Raw genomic sequence first — 23,226 nt, 5'->3', positions numbered from 1 at the left:
TAGGAACAAAGTGTTTCTCTGCATGAATTTCATGTTATCCATCTGCAGAATAACACACTATTGGAGATGGAATATTGGCTTAAATCTCTCTTGACACCATGTTTTATTTTCCTGCATGGTAATAAAAAGCAGAAAGTTTTATTAATGTAGAACATGAAATGTACCAAGAGATACTCTAATACTATTCACTGTGAATATAGATTAACATTTTAGGATTTATGGCTAGTTATATATTCATTAAAGTTACTGTAAACAATATCAGATGGAGGTGAAATAAACATGAAAAAGCTCTCCATAGGTTTAGGTATATTCAACATCACAAAGCTCCTCATGTGCTCATTAAGTGCAATGATGTAACAGATATAAATCCAACATAATGACACAGTTAAACATAAGTCTTCCTTTGTTTAAAATTCATTCTGCCTCTATTTTGCTGCATCTATCCCTGTTCTGCCTCTTTCTGGCTGCTGAGCCAGTTATCTTTACATATGCTTGTCCTTCAGAGCAGTGATACACAGCCCTTCCAAACTGCAGCTCGTTGCTCCAACACAGAATTTCTGGAGGACAGAAACATTCTTCTCACAGACAAACAGAAGGCATTCATAGCACTCTCTCCCCTCCCTCAGATAACTCTCAGCTCCAAGTGAAAGCTCTGCACTAGAACATAAGGATCGGAAATAAATAACATAAATTTGAAGTGTCAAAAGCAAGTGCCTCACACGGGGGAAAAATTCAGCAAGATAAATCCTGCAGAACATAGGTGCACTGCTTTTTTGCTGTCTGTTCTCCCTCTTCCCCATCCAGAGACAAGGTGCCCAGTGAAATCACTCAAACAACCACTGATTTCTGGTCTGGATTTACTGATTGGATAAAGGAGCATCCCAAACAAGGAAATCTATTTCTTTTCCAGCATGGCTATTACACACTCTCATCACAACCAAGCTTTTCCAGGTACAAACTTGCTTGTCTGAACTTGGTCAATATGTTTGGGCTGAATTTTTCTTTCAAAGTCGAATTTTTTGGTATTGTTTTGAAAACATCATGTAAGCTTCTTTCAAGCTGTTAATATCACATTTACTTATCACCCTGAGCTGTACTAGAAACAAAACAAGCCTGCAGATCTAACCCAAAATCATGCAGTTGCTCTTCTGGGCACTCCATACAGTATTACTTTGAGCATCTATTTTGGGAAACATCCACTAAACCTTTTCAAGGACAGTTCCTAACAAGCAGAGGCTGCAAAAGATGCAATTACAAAGCAACACATCTGAAGAGGACTGGACACTGAAAAGAAACAGGTGGTAGATGCAGAGGTACAATGGTTTTGTCAGTAAGGCACAGAAACAAGAAGAACTTGATTCTGGAATCTGTTTTTATTACAAGTAGGTTCTAAAGCAAAATGCTGGCAATCCTGATGGCTGAAATAAAAAGAGCAAGCTTCCTTCTCTACATCCCTCCAGAAGTTCTGAATGAAATCCAAACCAGAGTTCTGCTGACCTCTGCAGAAAGAATCAGCACGCAGAGAACCGTGCTAGTTGTGAAAACGACATGTATTTTAACACAGTGCTCAAATTGCAAAGTAAAAAAGAAGCAGTTTTTATCTAGAGCAGCAAGAAATGGAGTAGGTGGTGGGACAGAAGTAGCTCACATCACAAGATCAAAGCAACTGGGCTTTGTAACCCCGCAGGATGGGTAGGAAAAACCTGAGACTTGATGACCCCAAAGTCTGTATGAGGCAACACTGGGGAAAGGAGGAAGTGTGCAGGGCTAGGTCAGGCTGCTCAATGAACACAGCCACTGTGAAATAGCACCAGGCCACTGCAGGGCTATTGGTTTATCTACTGAGCCAAGCTTTTATTTTCTTTCTTTTTGATTGGAAGGGACCTTTGAAAGGTCATCTAGGCAAACCCCCTGCAATAAGCAGGGACATCTTCAATCAGATCAGGTAGTTCAGACCCCCATCCACAGCAATCCCGAATGTTTGCAGGGATAGGGCATCTATCACCTCTAGACAATCTGTTTCAGTATCTCAATACCCTTATTACAAAACAATCCCCAAAACTTCTTCCTTATATCTGCTCTAAATTGACCCTCCTTCAGCTGACAACCATTATCCCTTGTCCTGTTGCTACAGCCCCTACTATGAAGCATCCCCATCTTTCTTAGAAGTCCCTTTTCAGTACTGGAAGGTTCTTCCCTTGGAGCCTTCTTTCTCCAGGCTGAAGCACCAGTATCTCAGCCTTTCCTCCCAATAAAAATCATTGTGACATACAAGGGGCTACAGTTTGATTTAGGGTCTCTAGGGAGTAATCTTATGTGTAATACTTCTTGTTGTTTTAAAAACTGCCCCTATTGCCTTCAGCCTGTTAAAGCAGCATCTACCTTCACATTCTTTCCATGACCCCACCAAGTTCTAGTTCTGCGTGGTTTTACATCTTTTTGATTTTCAGAGTAAACCTTAACAATGAGATGCGAAGGTGGCCTACAAGCCCTCAAAATCAAAATAAACCAGTTCAGGGCCTGAAGGTTTCACTGCAGGCTTTTGAATACTTCAGTTCTGACAATACTGCTTCCCATGTGACAGTTTGAGTTTCATGCTGTGTGTACAGAGCCACACATGTAACCTCAACTAACAATTGCAACATCTGCCCAAAGAAGCCAAAACCAAGCCTTGTCTTTATTTTTTCCAAATTCTCAAAAGAAAAGCAGAGAATTACACTACTGGTTTGTTATATTGAGGACTCTAATATAAAACAGTTTATGAAAGGGTTTATAGATCATTGCTGTTTGTACAACCATGTGGATATTTTTTGACAGTGTTGTGTCATGAGAGAAATCCATGAAATTCTCTTCGCACAGCTTGGCAGATAAAAATATTAATTTTAAGTACAACAGCAAATCAAGCATTCATGATGCCACAAAAACATTTATCTATGCTCTGATGACTGTAATCTAACATAAAATTAATGCAGGCATTTAAGTAGTATTATGATTCACAATTAAGCTATGCATATCGTTTTCAGGAACATCTCAGAGAGAATTTTTTGTTTCAAGAAAACCAGCATTAAAATGCAATTTTCTTTTTGACTTGCCCTTCAAGTTCCTGTTTTAATAGTTGGAGTCAATTTTTAAACACTGTCTTTGAATTTTTGGTGGTGAATCACATACACAGTGTTCATACTGATTTGAACTAGGTATGAAGTAGTGAAGTTAAAAATTATGATGCACAGACATAGCAGTAACCACTTATGTTCAGAGAAACAACTGCATTGAGAATACAGGGACAGGAGCATTTGAATACCATTTTAGGTCATTATTTCATCTGGTTCTGATGTGTGACCAAGAAAAATCATCACATCCACTCTATGAAGCACAGGGTAATTATTTCTACCCTGCCTTCTCTTGTGTGCTCTATTTCAATCCTAACAGACTATAAATCAAGAAAATGCTCCCATTCATGGCTCCTTCCATGCAGTGTTGGCAGGTCAGAACAGAGAGCACTGACACCTGCTCCAAGGAAAGTAGCCCCACTAGCTGGATACCTAACTGGAGTTAGATTTTTAAACAAAGGCAGTAAGGAAGCAAATCAGAAAGTCTCTGTAACCCCAGTTAACCCCAGAAAGAAGGCCCTGCCTTCCAAAGTCCCTTCAATCCAAACCATTGTATTACTCTACCTGCTGCTCTGGTCTAGATAAACCAGCTTGGGATAGATAAACCAGCAACCATGTGAACACAAAGCTATACACAAAATAAATTACTCCACAGCCTGCTGTATAAATATGACCTCTAGCCATGATTTCATATCTGTTAGGAACAGAACATCTTATCGGAGTGCTATTATACATTTATAGTATTTTTAAAGCCCCTGCATTTTTACAGTGGGTTCACACATGAATTATTAATTTTTTTCCCCAGAATAGGGGTAATATGTACACTCCCTTTTAAAAACAAAATCTCAGCATTTTCAATGCAACCAGAACTTGATCATCAGATTGAATACCTAGAAAAGATCTCATAAAACCCATACTGGGCAGAAAATGGTGAGTTAGGAAAGAGAATTTTTAAGACAAAGAAATAATTTCTATGCCTAAAAAAGTCAGATTGCCAGAAGACAGGAGAACACAACAAGAGGACCATTGGTGATTGCTTATCTTCTTACTTTTCTTCTCCAAATATTTAGCTAATGGCCACTAAAGACAGAGGCCTTTTCTAGATCAGTTTTTCCTGTGAGACTACTGGCTGTTCTTATGTTCTTACTTTTCTTTAAAGTGATTAAAAACTGTAAGCCTCAGGAACTCTGATTTTTATAAAACTAATCTAGAGCTATTCAACATCCAACAGCTCAGGAATGCCTATTTAATAATTACATCTCCTCAAACTCCTCACTGGTGAATCGCTCCTATTAATTCTACCAGGAATTTGAACACGTTAAGAACGCACAAGTACTGCACTGGGAAGCACTGCAGTGTTCCCTCTCTTCTTGCCAGCCTTCAGTCTGCATCCAATGCAGGAAGGATACCAAGTGCTGCACGTGAGGCTGTGGATGCACGATGAGTTGGAATGACCTCTGGATAACCTCTCTCTTCTGGACAATCTTGCACCGTGCATTTTTGCCTTTGTGCTTTCACCTGCCTGCCACTCTCCATCCCCACAACGATAGTTAAGAGAGAAGGAGCGTGACATTGATGACACACTTGCTGCATTGCACTGACAACCCCCTACACACCTTTGGCTTCTTCCACTCCCTTTTAGAGCTGGGAAACGACTGCCCAAGAGCTTAAAGCTGCTCACCTAATGCCTGTACAGCAGCTGGCACACTGCAGCCTTGACCCAGCTCCACCAAAATCCTTGTGCAGGGAGCAGGGATGCAGTAGCTGATGCTGCCAGAGCTGTGGGTGCTCCTCCCTACAAGAGCAACACCCTTCACCCACAGCCAGTGCTCCCTGTCTTTCCAACATGCACAACAGCAGAGGAAAAGCTGGCAGTTCTACATGGTATATTCAGGTTTCTGCTCCTGTTGACAAACTGTGAGAAGGAAAGGCACTTTTGATAAGGACAGGCCACAAATAATAGGCACAGAGACACACCACACTGACAAGCCTTGAAGAGGAAGCAGGCAAAATCTTTCGCCCTGCGGTCACAAAATGCTTCCCACCACTTTATATAATATGGGTTTGCATGCCTTGCAAAGCTGAATTTACTGCTCTCTTGGTCTCTTTTCCACCTTTCTGCTGGCACCATTCTGGGTGGTTTTTTGCTATTGATTTGATATTTCCATCTATCCTTCTGCAGGCTATTAAAATTATTTTAGTACAGCTCATAAGAATCACACTGGAAAACTATTCAAAGGTTCAGAAGATATTTGTCTGACATTCTACTCCCATATTCCACAGCAATAGTCCTGGATATTCTCCATAAGGTTGGAAGAGGAGCCTGCCAAATGCTGAACTAGCCTGGCAGGTGGTTCAGGGCTATTTTTTCCACCAGGAACTCAAAAAATACAGCAGACACAAATATTTCATGGGATACATTCACAGGTCACGCCTGACACAGGAAAGCATTAAGCTCATAAATTAAACTCACTCCTTTTCAGTAAGCTCAGACTGACATGTGGCAGAATAAAACCATTTGGTACAGAAATATTCCAGAGCAAAATTAAACTAGAGATCGCTCAAAGACAGACACCAGGCACTTGAATTTTTGAGATAAATTTCATTTTCACTTTTTAAATGTGCAAATAGCTTGACCTTTGCTGGGCCAGTTCAGCTACTGGGGGAATACAGACATAGATACAACATATGGTATGTCTGTGTCATTACAAGCATTAGAAAGACAGCAAATATTCACTTTCCAATAATAAACAAATAAATAATTTATTTATTAAGCAATAAAAAAAAAAAAAATGAAGACTATCTGTCCTAAATGTCTAAGACCCATGTTACATGATCTCAAAATTCCAATATATCACTAGAGAATAATCTTGGTGGGAGGGCTGTGCATTTTTGAAGCCTCACTCTTTCATGTACTCAAGCTTCATTTTTTTTCAGTAATATAAACAAAAAGCCTACATTTTGTTAAAGGAAAGCTCTCATTTCTCACATGTATGTGATACTTAGCCCAGGGCATTTAAAAAAACCAAATACTACATGAGTTAAGAATGCTATATTTCAATATAATTTAATTAAAATACTAATCTTAGGGGCTGTAAGAATAACTAAAGACAAACAAAGGATGGAAGGAGAAGGCATATGAATCAGAACTAATAGTGTAAACCCACATAACATTATCTGAGTTTAAAGGGCAGGGAAAACACTCTGCAAAAGAATATCCCGAGTACACAAAAAAGAAAATCCATATAAAGGAAAAAAAGATAATCAATAACAACAACAAAAAATGCAAAGGCAGGAAAATTCCTTTTATGGGCATCTCCAGCAAGGTTTATTGAAATAAAAGGTGATCAAGTGGTTCTATTGCAAACTCTATAATCCAAAGTGAAGATCCCAGCACTTTCCGGAAAAAATCCAGCCCCCTTTAAAAGTAGAGAGGGTGAGGGGCTGAGGCTTTGAATATTAGAGGTCACTTCTGAAAACCCTTTGTTTGCATGTAGCTGATCACATAACAAATAGCTTTTGGAAATAAGCTCAGGCAACAGTCCTCCAAAGGGAAATGTGTTGCACATTATATGGCCATCATCAGTAACAGGTAATAAGTTTTTACATATATCATATGCAGCAAATTTAATATAAACATGGCTTTTCTGTTAGGCAGAGGAGCAGAACACAAGTTTCTCAGAGAAAACTGTGCTCTGAGTTCCTCTGATTTTTTCTCATGCACTTAACACCTGTGATGAGCATAAGAGGAACCAACACAATATTCCAAAAAAAAAAAAAAAGAGTGACTGTAGTAGCAAGATACCAAGCCAAGACGCTACAAAATAGATCCTCAAATGTTTTTTTCAAGCACTTAAAAAAACCCCAAAATTCCTTTATCCCAGGTACTTTGCTTCTCTGCATAGATGTAGCAAAACCTTTCTCTCATGTGGTTTCTTATAAAATTACTAACTCAACTGTAAAAAACACCCATTGCCCACAGCACTAACATCAGTTTTTTGATAAACAGAACATCCCAAGGTTTTTTTTCCTTGCTTGAGCTTTTCTTGATGAATATTGATATGTACTTCTGTTCTCTAAATGCTTCTTTTCCTGACCTTTTAAAAAAGATTTTGGCCGTTAATTCAACTTCACTAATTATATGCTAATTTTTGTATGCAGTTTCTAATTTCACATACAATTTCTGCAGTTGCAAAGCTTGTGTTTTCATCAACAGATATGGCTGAATGCAAAATAAAGCTATATGATCAAACTGCCTTAATAAGCAATATTAACTGGAGAGAGCCTGCACAGAGAGCATAAACCCCAGATTTCAAACTGCATTTGCTACACACATGTTTACAGAAGTGCATGCCTAATTCCTATAGAGACAGAGCTTTAAATCCATGCTAAAGGGTTGTATTAAATGCCTGGAAACACCTACAGATGTTTTTGTAGCCTCACAACAAGAGTTTACAGTCCTTAATTTCTGTTAAGCTTATTTAACTAATTTTGCCTATTAATGCTGTGTCATCTGGAAGGAAACTTCTCAAGCAACTCTCTCCCTACAACATCTCTGAGTTCTTTTGACACATTTCATATGCTGTTTCTGAAAAACTGCTATTTGCACTGATTACCCACCCTAAAATCTAAATTGGGAAGAACAGAGCAGGGGGAGGTGACTTAGATGTGCGCTAAACTCAGAAAGTAACCTGAACAGAGCCATTGGTAAATGCTTGAAATACCACACAGCAAATATCAATAGCTGCAACATTAAGATAAAGACATCTTGGTGACCTGAGGGACAAATGATCAACTGCTTGTAGACAGCAGTACCACTGTGTTCCAAAATTAGCACTACATATACTACTAAATGCAAAATCACCAGGAGTGGGGATTATCATCAGCCAGCTTCTTAAGAACAACTTTTCTACTTACACAGCAATTTTAATAATGTTAATGGTGAGAGGAACTGAGCTGCCATGACTATCAGCTAATTGCATTAACATGTACAAAACACTATAAAAATGTCATGCAACATCTGCTTAGCAACTGTTCATCATGGACATGTTAACAAAATCCTTGATTTGCACCACTCCACCGACTACCAGAAATCATACATACATTGCTCTTGCCAGCTTATTTAAAATTCTCATTATCTACAACTAGCAGGTTATCTGTATGCTCCTAAACACAGAATTAAAGCAAAATATTTTTTTTTAATACGGTTTCAGGCTTCATTGTAAACGCAAAAGTCACCCGGACCCATTCATATGCAAAAGGCTCAGTGTTAGAGTTTCTAAAGCCCAGACGTTAAGCCAAGATGAAGGCTGTGTTGTTAACCAGAATTACCTTAGGACAATGGGCCCTAAAAGCTATAAGAAGTTAAAAATATCATAGTAGTAAAAAAAAAAGAGAGGTTATTAAGTTTTACATAAATGTACTGCTTCCACTGGATGTCCACAAGTCAGGGATGTGAGCATCCAGACTGTGACTCCTCATGCCACAAATCACTGTCCAGTGTATGTCTTCTCTCCTTGAGAAACCCTCTAGACTCCAACAGAGCACAAATTCTCTCGGTGGCAGGCACTGCTTTCTGCTACTCATCTTACTTCAAAGCAGTCAAGTAGATTTAACTGACACCTGTTTAAATTTTTTCATCAGCTTCATCAAGGATGAAAGAGTGTTCATCACCCTTAACGTTACCCACATGCCACATCTACAAGTAAGAGTTCTATCTCCCTACAAAAATATTTCAGTGACTTAGAGCTACACCTTACTGGTGCAACAGTTGCAATTTTTGACAACAATTCTATTGAAATTACATGAGAAATCTGAAAACAATTCCTCATCTCCCCAGAGGTACACCAAAACCATCCTAAAGAAATTATCAGAACCAAAATGACTTACTATGTATGAAATATGCATTGAAGTTATTAACAGACTTAAGACATTAAAGCTACCAAGTATTTTTAAAAAAACCTTTGATTTTCATCATTGTTCTCACTATTTTCCTGTCCAAGGATAAAGAGATATATGACAAAAAAAGTCTGTGATGACTCCCCCAAATCTTCTTCAGTCATCTCAAAGAGAAACAAAACAACCTTTCCTCTCCCTCCACACCAAATTTAAGAGATGGAAAACATTAGCTACAAAAGTAAGTCCAAAATTGTGGATTTTGCAGTAGTCAAACAGATTTTGCCATTTTAAATAGTGCTCAGAACACTGCATGTGTAGGGTCTTTTTAAAATTATTTTGCTATATTAACACTTCCTCTGAAACCACATTTGAATATGCTCCATCTGATAACTGTGCAATGCAGAAATTATACGCTTGGAAAACTCATTATAAGATGACAGCATTATGTTAATGTGTACTAAAAATTACTACAAGTTGTAACTTTAATTTTCCCTGCCTCCCCCCTCAAAAAAAAAATAAGGTAAAAAAAATCAGCATTCACTTCGGCATTAAGCATCTTTTTTTTTTTTTTTTTTTTTTTGCCAAGAAGTATGATTTAATAAAATAATACATTGTTGACTCACCACAGCATGTGCTATGTCTCATCTATAGGAAATAGTTCAAAGGCATCAACTTCATGCATGGGTTGCCATAGCTGATATTTGAGTCTGGCCTGCTGTTGGTACAGGTTTCTAATACTAGCCCTAAGCACAAAAAAAAAGAGAAAGAAATATTTGGGGTTTATTTTTCAAGTCTGATTGTCACAGAAAATTTCAGAAAACTAAACTAACCTGGAATATCAATATCTGCACATTATATAACAAAGACTTTAGATTTCCCTCTGATAATGCCATAATGCATCCCGTTCAGGCACTATCTGTACCATAAATTTCCTTTCTTCTACACAAAGAAGAAAGGCAGGAGACAGAAAATAATGCAGAATGAAGTGCTGTTTAAATGGGAGAAGTGTGTTACAGTTATTCCCCCACCAGCAAAAAAAAAAAAGGGAAAAAAACCAAAGCCTTAGTGCTCAAGAGCACATGTTCAAGACTGTTCAAATTGAAACAGATGGCACTAAAAAAAAAATCATAAAAACTAAAATAATTTTTTTTGTTTCTATACTATCTATCTTTCTCAGGCCAGATCTTCAAATTTTTTTCTTTGGAATAAGGAAGAGCAGAATCTTTACCTATAATAAGTTGAGATATGGACACAGTCTCCTGCCACCAATAACTGGGGATGGAAATTAAATTTGACTTGTGACATTATTGACAGCTTTAAAAATGGTGTGATATGGATACATATAGGCATCAGAAAAGGCCTGTGAATTAATGCTGTTTATCAAATTAGCACCCTCTTAAAAACAAATAACAAAGCATGTGACAAAGAAGTTCAACTGGCAAAGCACATGCAGCCAAGAAACTTACAGACAACCTCAAGAACTCTAGGAAAAAGCAAATGCTGTGGTATTAAGACAGTGAATAAGAGAAGGAACAATAAAACATGGTGTTCTGGTACCTAACCACTGAACAAAACTAAGTCATTACTATTAAGTATAAGGTTTGAGCAACATTGTCTTACCCCTGTATCCTAACATGCTTTCAGGTATCTCAGAAGAGAACTAAAACTGTGTGCTAAGAACAGAAAATGAAAAATCCTCATGAGAAAACAACTACTTAACAAAAAAGGGCCCAACTCAGGCTCCTGAAATCCAACCCCTAAATTACAGTTCCTAATTTGCTGGGTTATTGAGCTCTTAGTGTGGAATCCTGGTGAAGCAGCTATTGACTTGACTGGAAGGCTCTTCTGACTCCAACTTTTACTGATTATTACCTCACAAAAGTCCTGAGAGAGTCCAACATACCCAGAGATTCGTGTTAGATCAGGTCCTAATACATCCCAAATTTCCCATGTCACTGCTGTGATGCGAGCAAGGGGCTGCACTCACAGGGTCGTCAACATCGCCTTGTTCTTAGATGGGAGAAAAGCCCACAGTCTGCCTAAAAACACAACAGTTGCTTTTCCTTTTCCTTGCTGTAAAAAGACACTGCCCTGTACTCCAGGCATAGTCAGGAAGATCCTAGGGTACACTAAAGCTCACGAATTCACATCCCTCGTGTAGAAATGAAACTGAGAACATGCCGCCACCACCAGAAGTGAGTTCACACGCCGAAACTTCTGCCAAAAACCTCACTGTATAAAAAACCAATAAGACTGGAAAGTTTTGGGACTTGAATTTCCTGCCCTTCTCTTCTAACAACTAGCCAAGAGAGATGCTAAAGCATGCTAACAAATCTACAGCTATCAGGCTAAAACACAGTAGAGCAGCTCAAGAAGAGCTGTGTAACTTTCATAAACAGTGGAGAGGGGACCAGGAAATTCCATCCCATCCCCTCTACTGCTTTTGATTTCTACTTTAATCACTGGTGGTCCTTTTATGAGGGTCCATTTTCCTTGCAAGTAGCTTTCAAAACAGTAAGGGTGCAAGAATCATAGAAAAGGAACAGTAAGCGTGCAAGAATCAAAAGCAGAAAATGAGCCTTGAAGGCCAGGATTTATATATATATACATATTCAGTATTGTAGTCCAATGAAGACTCTCCTTTACTCCTGATGACAGAGCAGCAACTGCAGTGATTCTGCAATCACTAGGCTTTCAGGACATAATTTCCAGTAGTGCTATTATTGTAAGCTCAAAATGTAATCAGTGGAATGGGAGGGGCTATGGGTATAGAATGCTTGGGACAAAAAACCCAAATATTTACTTGGATTTGAAAATTTATCAACAAGCCAGCGCTATTTTCTGTAATTTGGAATTGTCCAAGGAACTGGGTAGTATCTACTGAACAACAGTTTAAGAGATTGCCAATTTTAAAGCTGGAGGCCATTCCCTAAATGCAGCTTTTCTCTCTTCCAAGTCTTAAGAAAATTATGATGTCGTCGGCAAAAGCAATGATAAAACCACCCTCCTTTGTGCCTGCTTTAGCACTCTCTTAAATTAGATTAATTTTGCAATGAACTGTAAACTACAAGTGAACTTTATGACCTTCTCCAATACTATGGCAGTGAAATTTTGATAACTCTCTCTTTGCTTTCCCAAGCCAGATTTGGTACTGTAACACTGTTTGAAGGTATATTGATCCAGTACTGTTAAATCGCTAAAAAACAGCTGCAAACATGCCAGCCACTGACAGCAGGGGAAAAAAAAAAAAAAACAAACCTACAAGAAAACACTCATCCCTGTCATCTGCTCATAGAAACCTGTGTGTGTACTGAAGGAGCTTTTTAACAACGAGAAGGACATTTTCCAAGCGGGCAGACAGGCAGCTGAAGTTAACTTATTTCTGTCCTTATCCTATTTAGGAACATCCTTGTAATCCTAATACTCCTCAACAAAACCATAATTACAACAGGACCCTGAAAAACTATGCATACTCTGAAACATCAGGAGAGAGGTATGAGCAAGAGTGCAGTTTATTGAGAGTCAGGGAAAAAGAATATTGTTTAATGGCTGAGGTCAAATCACCTTTGTTGTTCACGTCCGCATCCCTGTAAGACAAAGTCATTAGCTGAGCCAACTGAAAGGGTATTCCTATGCCACCATTCCTAGCAGGAAGAGAGCAGACAGCCAGAGGACCACAGGAGAAAATACTGCTCCAGTGTTCCTGACCAGTGATTATATAGCACTGTACTGAAAGAAGGTTAAAATAGTGGGGTTTGGTGCACCCCATTTTCCCCAAGGCATGGGGACCGAAGACAGGTTACACGTGGGCAAAGACAAACAGCCCTGTGCCGTACCTACACCCGCCTGTTCTATCTTAACCCCCTCTTTTGCTAAAGCTGGGCTTGCAGGACAGCCTCTGTGTCCTCCACCAAGCTGATTTCAAGACTCCTCTGATTAGTTACAATATAATTATGTGCATTTTCCTCTCAATACATTTCTACTCCGTGCCATAATTTCCCTCAAGATCTGTATTTTCACATAGTGTCGGTTTGCCCCTGTAGAAGTCTCTGGCAAAACTTACAGTGAACATATCAGAGGAGGGGAAAGTTGCACTGAGGATATCAGGAAGCTATGCAGCAAAAGGAGCCCATGTAAACAAGCTGACAGTCCCCCAGCACACGAATGGTGTGAAGCATGCCCACCATGGTTCACTGGGAGCACAGCCTGCTTATTAAACAATGCTGTAACACTTAATTATCCAAGGCAAATTTCTGTTATTTCTAATAATGTCACTCTGCTGTAAAAAACAAAACCAACATTTCTTCCTGTAGCAGTAGCTTTTTGAGCCAGAGGATCTCCCTGCAAAGCAACATTGATTTCACTGCAGCATCTACAGATGGTTAATTCTCTTTTGCAAAATATCTGGCCCATAGCTTGCTGTAAACACTTCTGTAAACACACCACAAAGCTCTTGTGGTTCTGTTAAACCCAGTGGGCCGAGTTGTCCACTTGAATCCAAGTAATGCGGATGATTAAAGGCTACTTTCCTAAAAACAACCCCGTCCCCCCACATCCAACAAGGTCTGTCAAACACTTCCACATACACACTTTTTTTTTTTTTTTTGGCATTCAATCACTCTGCAAAAGGCCAAGACTTCTGTCCTCTGAATCTTCCAGCTCCTTGTCCTCTCTTTATTTTTCCACATTCAAAATTTTTACAGCTGTGTATGGACCCTCACAACACCCTCATTTTTCTCCTGAACCGCAAGCCAAGACACCTCCTTCCCCCCAAAGCCCGCAGGCAGCGTTAGAGGCGATGAGGCTGAGTAAAACCCCAGTGTTTACACGAGCCAGCTGGTAAAGCACCACCACGCTCCCATCCACGGAGTGCCCCTGCCCTGCTCTCACGGCCGCCGGTCACCCACAGCGCCCCAACATTAAGGCTCATACACACCCGAAGCCAGGAAAACGATGCTTCTCTGGCCGCAGAACGGACAGGTGCAGCCTTCTTGCTTCGCTTAGCAGTTTACTTCATTAACCTTTCTCTCTCTTTCTCTCCCTCGCTTTAATATTTTTTTTTTTTCCCCTCAAGCAGCAATCAATATTCATCACCCCACCCCGCAAAAGCAGTTAGTCAAAGAATATTAGCATCAACCACCTACCATTCCTTGCTTGCGAGCTATTCTCCTCGTCCAGAAACCTTTTCCCCAAACTGCGACTTTAGGTGGTATTTTTAAATCACATTCCAAACAGTGCCGAGGAAAAAAAAAAAAACAGGCTATTTATAATAATGGGGGGGGGGGGGGAAGACAGGGGAAAAAAAAAATAAAAAAAAAAAAGATGGGCAGTTGGTTTCAAGGTAAATCACTGTTTTCCTTTAAAGAACTGAATAAAAGCCTGGGGGAGAGGGTAGAAGAGAACAGAAGAAGGGGAGGCAAAATGTCTGATAATAATGAAATAAAAGGGGAGGGGGGGAAGAGTGGCTTGCTGAATCACGCTCTTTCACTGCCTGGAAACCATTGTGCAGCGTGATGCTGGCTGTACCATTGTGGAACCTACCAGAGGAGACAGGCAGAGAGCTTGGGGAATGGGGCTGCTATGGCAACTGAAAGGAGCACACATGACGTCAAAGCACACAGAGGTCTCGCAGGGGGAGGGAGAGAAAAATCTAATCTGCAGCCACAGCCACGGTATCTCCTGGAGAATCAGGGGGTAGAGCAGCCTGCAACGGGAAGCTGAGCAGCCTCCTGTAGCACTCACCAGCAGCAGCAGCTCAGACATCTGCAGTACAGAGGGAAGGTGGTAATAGCAGTGTGGATCTGCTCTTTTCTTTACATTAGCTGCTACACAAAGGCCCATCACCCTAAAAAATGTACACATCTTTTTAAAATTCAATCAAGTTTCAGCCTGGGAGATGGATTTAAAAAAAATTATAAAATTATAACACATCTCCTCTGCAGCTATCAAACACAGCTACTGCTCGAATGAACAGGCAGTGCAACTCTTGGAGTCCCTCAGAAGCCCAAGGACCTGCTAAAGATCTCCCTACCAGCAGTTTGTTGTGCCCACTGCTAGACTGCCACAAATCCCACTTCTAAAAACGACCACTGCACAGAGGAACTATTGCATTTTTTGCTCACAGAACCAAGCAGAGTTAGTGATGACTTCTGATGCCCTCAAGTCTAAAAATTGAGCAGATAACATTTCCTCTGCACATATCAAACTGCAGGATGTCTTTTCTCTTCTGACATAAAAAACAGCAAAGAAAGTACACTGGAAGGCTACTACACTTCCATAAGATTTAGGCTGGGATAAGAAGTAGTCATAAATATCATACAATCATAGAATGGTTTGAGCTGGGAGCAACCTTAAAGATCATCCAGTTCCAATATCCCTGGGCAGGGATGTCATTGATTTGACCAAGTTGCTCAGAGCCCCACTCATCCTGGACTTCCACATTGCCAGGGATGAGACATCCATTTTTTTCATTCCTCTTTCATCCATCCATCATTCTTAATATCTAACCTAAACTTGCTCTCTTTCAGTTTAAAGCCATTCCCCCTCGTCCTGTCATTCCAGGCCCTTGTAAAAAGGGCCCTCTTTTTACAAGGGCCTCCCTCTCCATCTTTCCTGTAGGCTCCCTTCAGGTTATAGAAGGCCACAGTTAGATCACCTCAAAGACTTCTCCTGGCTGAACAATCCCAATCCTTTTTGTCTTTCCTCCTATTATGCTGACATTCTATCTTGCCAAAATACCCTTTCAAAAAACCAAACCATTTTATTCAGTATATCAATTTCATTGGTCAAAAAGAACACCAAGGAACTCATTGCAGTTTTCTGGCCACTGGTCCGAATATTCCACAGGTTTTACCACACCCAGAGCCAAACATAGTCCTGGTGTGACCAGGAACTCAATCATGGAGGTTATCTAACCCAGGTTGTGTTACTCTGGTTTTTCTCAGGGCCACCCAAGTGCCTTTAGCAGCCCATGCATTGACGTATGGCATGACACATAAACATTTAAATTGTTTAACCTAACTACAGACAGAGTGAAGTCAAGGGCTGTGATGGGCCCCTGAGTTATTGGCTGCCCGTTCTTGTCTACATATACCACTCATCCTCCATTAGCCTGTTTCCCCTACATATTCTTATTTTTTGGTTGTGAAGGTTTTTGTTTTGATTCGTGTATCATTCCTGCATACACAAATACGTGCATGAAGGTCTGAACACATTTAGTTGCAGCGAGAAAAAAATGCTATAGTTCCAACTTTCACGCAGCTGTCTTTTTTTATTTTCCCCCATTTATTTAACAGCTCTACCACAAGCTAACAATCACCACAGAAAGTCCTCCCAACACTCCACGTATTACTAAGAGAAGATGTGAAGATGTCCTGCCATTGTCACCAGTGCCCTGTGGAGGCACAAAGGACAGCAGGGCACAACTTCCACCGCAGTTTGTGGACACCTGCATGGTAGAAATAAGCAATAAGCCAGATACTTTTAATGTGTCAAGCTGCTGGTCTCACTACTGGTCTTCTTCAACAATTCACTATTTTTAGGCAAAATACCAGAATGAAATTACCTCTCTGAAGGTTTTTTCCCTTAAAAATATATCCATATACATATTTTCCTGTATTACAAAAAAAAAAAAAATCAGGATACAATAATTTTAAGTTTTCTAGGAAAATAAAAAAAAAACAACCCCCACACTATTGTGTGAGTCAGGAAAATATCTTTGAAAATACCACAAACTGACCACTCACTGGTGCAGAAGGGATTAAGGGTGGCTGCTTCTGACATAATTACAGGAGTGGGGTTGGAGAAACAGAGAGGAGACAAAAGAGCCTAAGCTGCTACAGCAGTGACAGAAGCTTTGGAATACAACTAGGATGCTTGCCCTTGAAACAATGTATCTACTGGAAAATAATGGCTTTTCAAATGCTTCTTTTCCCAATGAAGGGATGCTGTTTCCTCAAGCTCAGCGCCAATTCCCTCCACATTCACCTCATGTGATTACAGTGTCCTCCTGAGGTGCTTTACTGGCTGGGCCAAGATACACCAAGATGAACAAAATGCATTCCACACTGAAATTAGGCCTCGGCTAAAGACTGTAATGGCCTGACAAAGTGCATCAGACTTGACATCAAACAATTTAAGCAAATCATTTTTGGCACCAGTTTCCCAGAATAGCTGTTTCAGTCTTAACTGGCGGGTGTGCTGTCTGTGACAGGTAAGGCCAGAAGTGGGTATGGTCTAAATTTAAGGTCGACTGTATGTGAGCAGATGTTTACAGCGCAAAATTAGCTACAAAGGTCACAATGAGCCAACTAAATTAATGTCAGCTAAGCTCTTGGACCTCCTCTTTGTGCCTCTAAAGCATTCAGTGTTGGCCCTCCTTAGCACAAAAAAAAACCCCTTTCATTTAAAATGCAACTTTTGCTTACATTTTGAAGCACAGGAGATGAAAGCTAGACTGTACCTCTGTCATTGATCTTCACGAGAGACACTTGGAGCACATCTCTCCCAGAGCCTGCTGCATGGATGGCTGGATGCAGCAACTCCTGAATTGCCACAGTTTGCCATCCAGCACATCAAAGCAATCTGAACTTGGCAATGGCTTAACGCAGTGGGTTGCAAACTGTGATGGTTTAAGAGCTGCTACATGCCCCCTTCAGCTCTGCCTGCCTTATAGGGGTCATATTGTTCTGAATCACATCAAATTAAGGCCACTACCATAAAATCCTAGTGAGCAAGCATCTTCATGTTTTAAGGCATAAAGCAACAAACCAATCTTTGAACAAATTCTTCCACCCAGGTCGGTGCTAAAGCCAAGGGATTTCTCAGCAGCACTTTCAGCCACAGTTTTGTATTATTCCAGTCTGATGCAATGTTGTACTCTCCAGTAACAGTGAAGAAATGTGCCAGGCTTTCCATGTAACCAGCCACTGCTGTTTTCCCCAGGTATGTACCCATTGTACACGAAATCCAAGTGCATCTTTGTTCCAAAGTTATTTTTCAAGGAGGGTGCAATGTAACAAACTCTTTTTTTTTGCAGCTTTCACTTGTCTGCCATACAACCCTCCACTGTGCTGAACTTCTCAGCTAGTTTTTAACAATAACCAAAAATTTTCAATGCCTTCATTGCGCTTATTCAGTCTCATTCTAAAGGAAAAATTTCTGATGAAGGTTGACCTGGACTTTATCCCAGACGAAAACAAATAAGAATCTTGGATTTTGTTTTATCTCCATCAAGAGGCCTTTAAAGCCACTTCATTTTCCACATTGTTATTATGCAAATGATTGAGAAAGGCTTAAAAAAACTGAAGAAAGTTACACGTACTCCTATAACCCTTCTTTCATCCCCTTTCCTCCCACTACCTCTTCACTGCCATATCATAAAGAAGTGGACATTTTAACCTCAGGATTTCTTTTACTTTGTTATACAGGCGGACAAATGTAACAGAACTAAACTGAGATGAAGAAGTTACTCTGACCAGCATCCTGTCAGTTTTCTATATAACTCTGAGATGGAAAAGCACATTCTAAACCTTCCTGTTACCTTCATGAGGCCTGACCAATGCAGAGATCCTGCAATTACAAAGTGTAATTGGAGATAATGCTGGGTAATTGAGAACAGGCAGTGATATCACAGGGCAGGGCACGGCTGTTGGACAAGTCCACTTGACTCATTTTTTCACAAGGGAGGTTTTAAGTGAAAGAAACAGTGAATCAGCACAACAGATGCACCAGAAGAATTCTTAGAAGGCAGACTGATTAACAATAAGCAATCTAAGGAGTTGCACTGGTCACTTGCTTGTACATTGTACAAACAAGAACAAAATCCAGCAGATATCTGACCAAAAGTCATTATTTTAGATATTAAAATCCTGGTTTAGATGTAGTAGAGGACAAGAGCAAATTCAGGAAAAATGGTTCTTCCAGAGTGCTTTCCATTACCTATACATTCCTTAATCAAGATCTAAGATAGGATAAAACAAATCTTAGCAGATATGCATTAAACAGCAAAACCACAGGCAGCAGCACCGGGGAAATGTGCACACAAATGCGTGCACATGAATACACAAACTTGAAGGGTTCAAGCTTTTACAGTCATCATCATTAGAAAAAGGATGTCATGACAGAAAGCCCATAAACATGAAACAGCAAGATGCACATGTATCTCACTAGCAGTAAATTAGATGTACAAAAGTGGACTGTTAAATTCTCACTTCAGTAAAGAGAATGAATTTAATGAATAACTTCAAGCATCGAAGTGTTAGAGAAACAGGACTGTCTCACTGTACATGAAACTATTTCATCTGTACCTTCAATTACTGCATCGTTAGTGAAAAATATTTTACTATTTTTTAAATATTTTTTTAATATTTTCTTTTTTTTTTAATATTTTACTTGTTATTTGATGACACACATATCAAGAGAACAACTTTGGCACACGATAATACTGCTGCCATTTTTGAAACTGCTTTGTCTCCTGCCAAGGGCTGCATGTCCTGTAAAACTCTAGCAAATAAATATACCCTAAAATGCACTAATATAATTTTGAACTAATTTATCATGGGTATTTTATTGTTCTAAGGATATAAAATATTACATAAAATGCTAAAGATGCCATAAACCAAATGCTTACCATGAAAAAGAAAACAACCTTAATTCTAAATTGCCATCTGAAAGTAATGCCATGAATTGCTCAAGTCTTATTTAATTTTAAAAATTGTCACTTCCTGTATTCAGTAATTCTTCCAGAGCAAATGATTTCATGCTCAATTTTCCCTGCAGAGATCCATAAGGCATGTATGAAGGATTCAATTACAAATGATTCCAGTACAATAGAGCACTAAACAGAATTTAAACTCGTTTCAGTATGCAAACAAACAGAAACAGTCCCTCCCCCAAATGAGTACTTTCCCCATTTACATAACATGAACACACAGCCATCATTTACAACATTTCACAGGTTTACCTGAAAACCATGACACACTTCCAGCTGACTTCTGTGAAAAATTCCACACTGTCAGTTCAGTTTTTTTGCTACAACCATAAAATTAAATCAGACTGTGACAGATGGTGTCCAGCCTGTCTGAAGATATTATCTGCTGTATAAATATTGATGATTTTAATAAGTTGTGCTCCAAATATACATTTTGAAACAATACAGATTCCTATCTTGAGTTAACAGTAAAAGCTTTGACTATATTACCATGACAATAATATGTTCCCCAAGGTAGGATTTAGAAGATATGGGCCAAATAATTCTCTTGGCTAAAAAGTGTTGTGTTCAAACTTACTGAAATGGGAAAAGAATGCATCAGTAGATTTAGTGAACTACATGGGTTTCAGCACCCTGCTGAGAGATGGCTCAACCGCCTCTGCTACTGAAAACTCTCGTTCCTGGGTTGCTTCAAAAGCTTTTGCCTTTTCTTATAAAATCTTTCTTGGTACATTACTTGCTTGGGAACTGTTTCATTTCTCAAATTTAATTCTCATATAAGAGCTTGGACCACTCATCGATTTTTTTCTCAAGCTCACCAGGTGATGCTTTCACTTACCAAGTCCTGATTACACATTTCTTGCACATAAGCAAGCCTCTGCTCCCACAAGGAAATCAAACAGTTCCAACTAAGACTATACACTAAGATTATATAATGTCAGAATTAGCAGTATGTGATCACTGTTTTAAGCATTTGAGCTGACTGCCTCTATGCATTTAGTTCCACCCAAGTATTTCTTCCAAATGTGTGATTTCAAAGGTGTTCTTGTTCCCCTTTGGGAGCAGAATGATCACATAATGGAAAAAGCATTTTTGGATGCTGTATTTTATCTCAGACCTGAACCAAGAAATAGGTCAAAAAGGTTTCACTAAACTAGGGAGTTGTAAAGGCTGCAGCTCATAGAGACAGAAACTAGCCCTGAGGACTCCAGCATTGCCTGTGAGTTAAAAAGAAGTAGAACAGCTAAACTTTCATTTCATTTGTACAGAATTCATTCAGAGCAAAACACAGCGGGATAAGGTAGGGTAACGACCCAGTGCAACATACAGGGGATGCACAGTCTCAAAGCATGTAAACATTCCCTTCACCACACCTGCTTTCCACACTTGATGCCTCAGGAATGCTTGTGATGCTCTCAGACACTGGACAAAGGCAGGAGAGTATGCATTACACATGGTGCTGCACCAGCATTTGCATGAACCCTTCCCACCTGAGGCAACACTGCCCGAGGGAGCCTTGGCTGCTTCACCTCAGCAGGAGCAGCTCACCCTGCATCTCTCTGTGTCACACAGGCTGGCATGGGGCCTGAGAAACCACCTGAAAAACCACATTTCCTCTTCCTCCCACAACTCCTCATGTAATCCAAGGTCCCTATTGGAATGGGTACAAACACAATTTAATGCCACACTCAGATACTGTTTGCCAAGACAAGGCAGCAGACCCATCTGAAGATAAAGAGAATAAAACCCTTGGGGTTGTTGCTTCCATGGCGTGCTCGGATGCTGCTATCATACAGCATTGTGCAGGTCTGTCAAAGCAACACTTTAAACACCATATTTCAATATTGATTCTGGAACAAAGCAGCAGCTAAGTGAGGACAATGCTGGCTGAGCTCGACAGCTCCATAATTGCCCAAAGGTGCAGAATAGAGATGTGAAAAGAGAATAATTCCAAGGCAGCATATTTCAGTTTTAGAACTGAAGTAATAGCTCAGATATAACAGAGCTATTAATGTTTTCCAGGCATTCTCATTCCACTTAGGCATTGTTAGTGCTTCTAGCCCTTCCCCTTCTTCACTGCCTCAGCATTCTTCATTTTATCCTGCCAGACTGCAAGGAATGCTCAGAAACAGCAAGAAAAAACAAAATCTTAAACCCCCAAAAATGTATACACTCGTGAAAATCCTGCCAAGGCCAAAGAACCATAAGGATCCTAATCTGTTACCTCACTGAAAAAATAGAGAGATGGTGTGATCAATGTGTGTTTTCCTACACTGGAATAAATGATCTGATCTAGACAGTCATGTAATCCTGTAAATCAGGGTAAATCTATAGCCAGCAATTGGAATATCAATCTAGACAAAGCTGGAAAAAAAAAAAAAAAAAGATCCATACCACCGTGTTCTGAAAGTTATGCCAAAAGCACCTGGCAGGCCTCAGTCTAAAACTGCATTATTTCTGCAGACAGGAAAGTCAGGACCATAACCTGCCTCAGGGTTTAAAGACTTAGACAACCACTTCTGTTGACTGAGAATAGTTTGCAGAGGCAAGTTCTCAAGGATTATTCTTATAACTGATCTAATTACATCACTGAAGAAGGACTGCAACATCCTAGGATGCTTATAGTGGGGAAGAGGCAAAATCTTCCAGGGGAAAAAAAATATTCCTATTTATTAAGTCAAAAGGAAGTTAAGAAAGTTTAGAAATTCAGGACTGATAACTACTGAAATAGACCACTGACCACTGGAAATAAAAAAAAAAAAAAACAAAACCAAAGTCAGCATCTGCAGAAAATTCTATGATCTGCCTTCAAGAGGGAAAGAGAGGCTCTGAATTACTGTTTAGCAACTGGCCATTTTAGAGAAGGAAATAACACTGGGTGTCTGTATTTGAATCCTAAGAATTAACATACTGGGAGGGATGGCTTTATCTACAGTGATTTCTATTGAGGGCCACTACAAAATCCTGTAAAACCCCATGTTTATTTTACTTGAGCTGAAATCCAGCACAAAAACCAGAAACACTCCTGACTGATACCTACCTGGCAGGTCTCTCTCCTGTGTTTTCCCCTCAGTGATTTGTCTTATTTGCCCTGGACTCAAGCAAAACAATCACATTATGGAAATCATCCCATTTGAATCCAAACAACCCTCTTGGGTGAGCTGGACTTCTTGCATCTTGTGGAGCACAATTCTGTCATCTCATCGTGAGCACTTGATAGTATTTGAGACACCATTTGAAGTCCAGGACAATCTGCACAGGCTTGGACATCAAGGAGATCTACATCCCTCCTGAATCAGCATGCAGATAACAAACAAAATTCCCTGTGTGGCATTTCACATCCTACTGGTATCTGTGTTTATGCACCTGATTTGGGCACCTCATGTCCTTGGATATCAACTCCACACCAGCCAGCTGCATATTGTCCACTCCAAGTCATGCTGCAATTTATGACATGCTCCAACTTACCTTGCATTGTTATCACAGACTGATGAAGCAAGATTTAAC

General features: G+C 39.8%; 1 protein-coding gene and 1 long non-coding RNA gene across 15 annotated transcripts in view; one reads left to right on the top strand and one right to left on the bottom strand.

The window, feature by feature from the left end:
* Nucleotides 1–14,521, bottom strand: part of MAPK10 (mitogen-activated protein kinase 10) — a 137,578-nt gene extending 123,057 nt beyond the window's left edge. For 10 of the 14 annotated variants that reach the window (XR_008430585.1, XM_053941084.1, XM_053941080.1 and 7 more), the window contains exons 1-2: nt 14,153–14,521; nt 9,632–9,751 (exon numbers count right to left, since the gene is read on the bottom strand). The gene's annotated coding sequence lies outside the window, so the exon portion shown is untranslated. Of the gene's footprint in view, nt 1–9,631; nt 9,752–10,628; nt 10,682–10,774; nt 10,826–14,152 lie in introns of those variants that run through there. The other 4 variants (XM_053941086.1, XM_053941087.1, XM_053941089.1 and 1 more) reach the window with 4 other exon arrangements.
* Nucleotides 14,522–14,632: 111 nt separating this feature from the next.
* Nucleotides 14,633–18,483, top strand: LOC128787146 (uncharacterized). The gene is made up of 3 exons (XR_008430584.1): nt 14,633–14,862; nt 17,806–17,951; nt 18,437–18,483. It is a non-coding gene; the product is annotated as an uncharacterized LOC128787146 (long non-coding RNA).
* The last annotated feature ends 4,743 nt before the right edge of the window (nt 18,484–23,226 follow it).

Source organism: Vidua chalybeata, chromosome 4 (genome assembly GCF_026979565.1).
Source record: "Vidua chalybeata isolate OUT-0048 chromosome 4, bVidCha1 merged haplotype, whole genome shotgun sequence".
Classification (NCBI taxonomy): domain Eukaryota; kingdom Metazoa; phylum Chordata; class Aves; order Passeriformes; family Viduidae; genus Vidua; species Vidua chalybeata.
The sequence above is the reverse complement of the archived record's forward strand: the minus strand, read 5'-3'. Positions and strand labels throughout refer to the sequence as shown.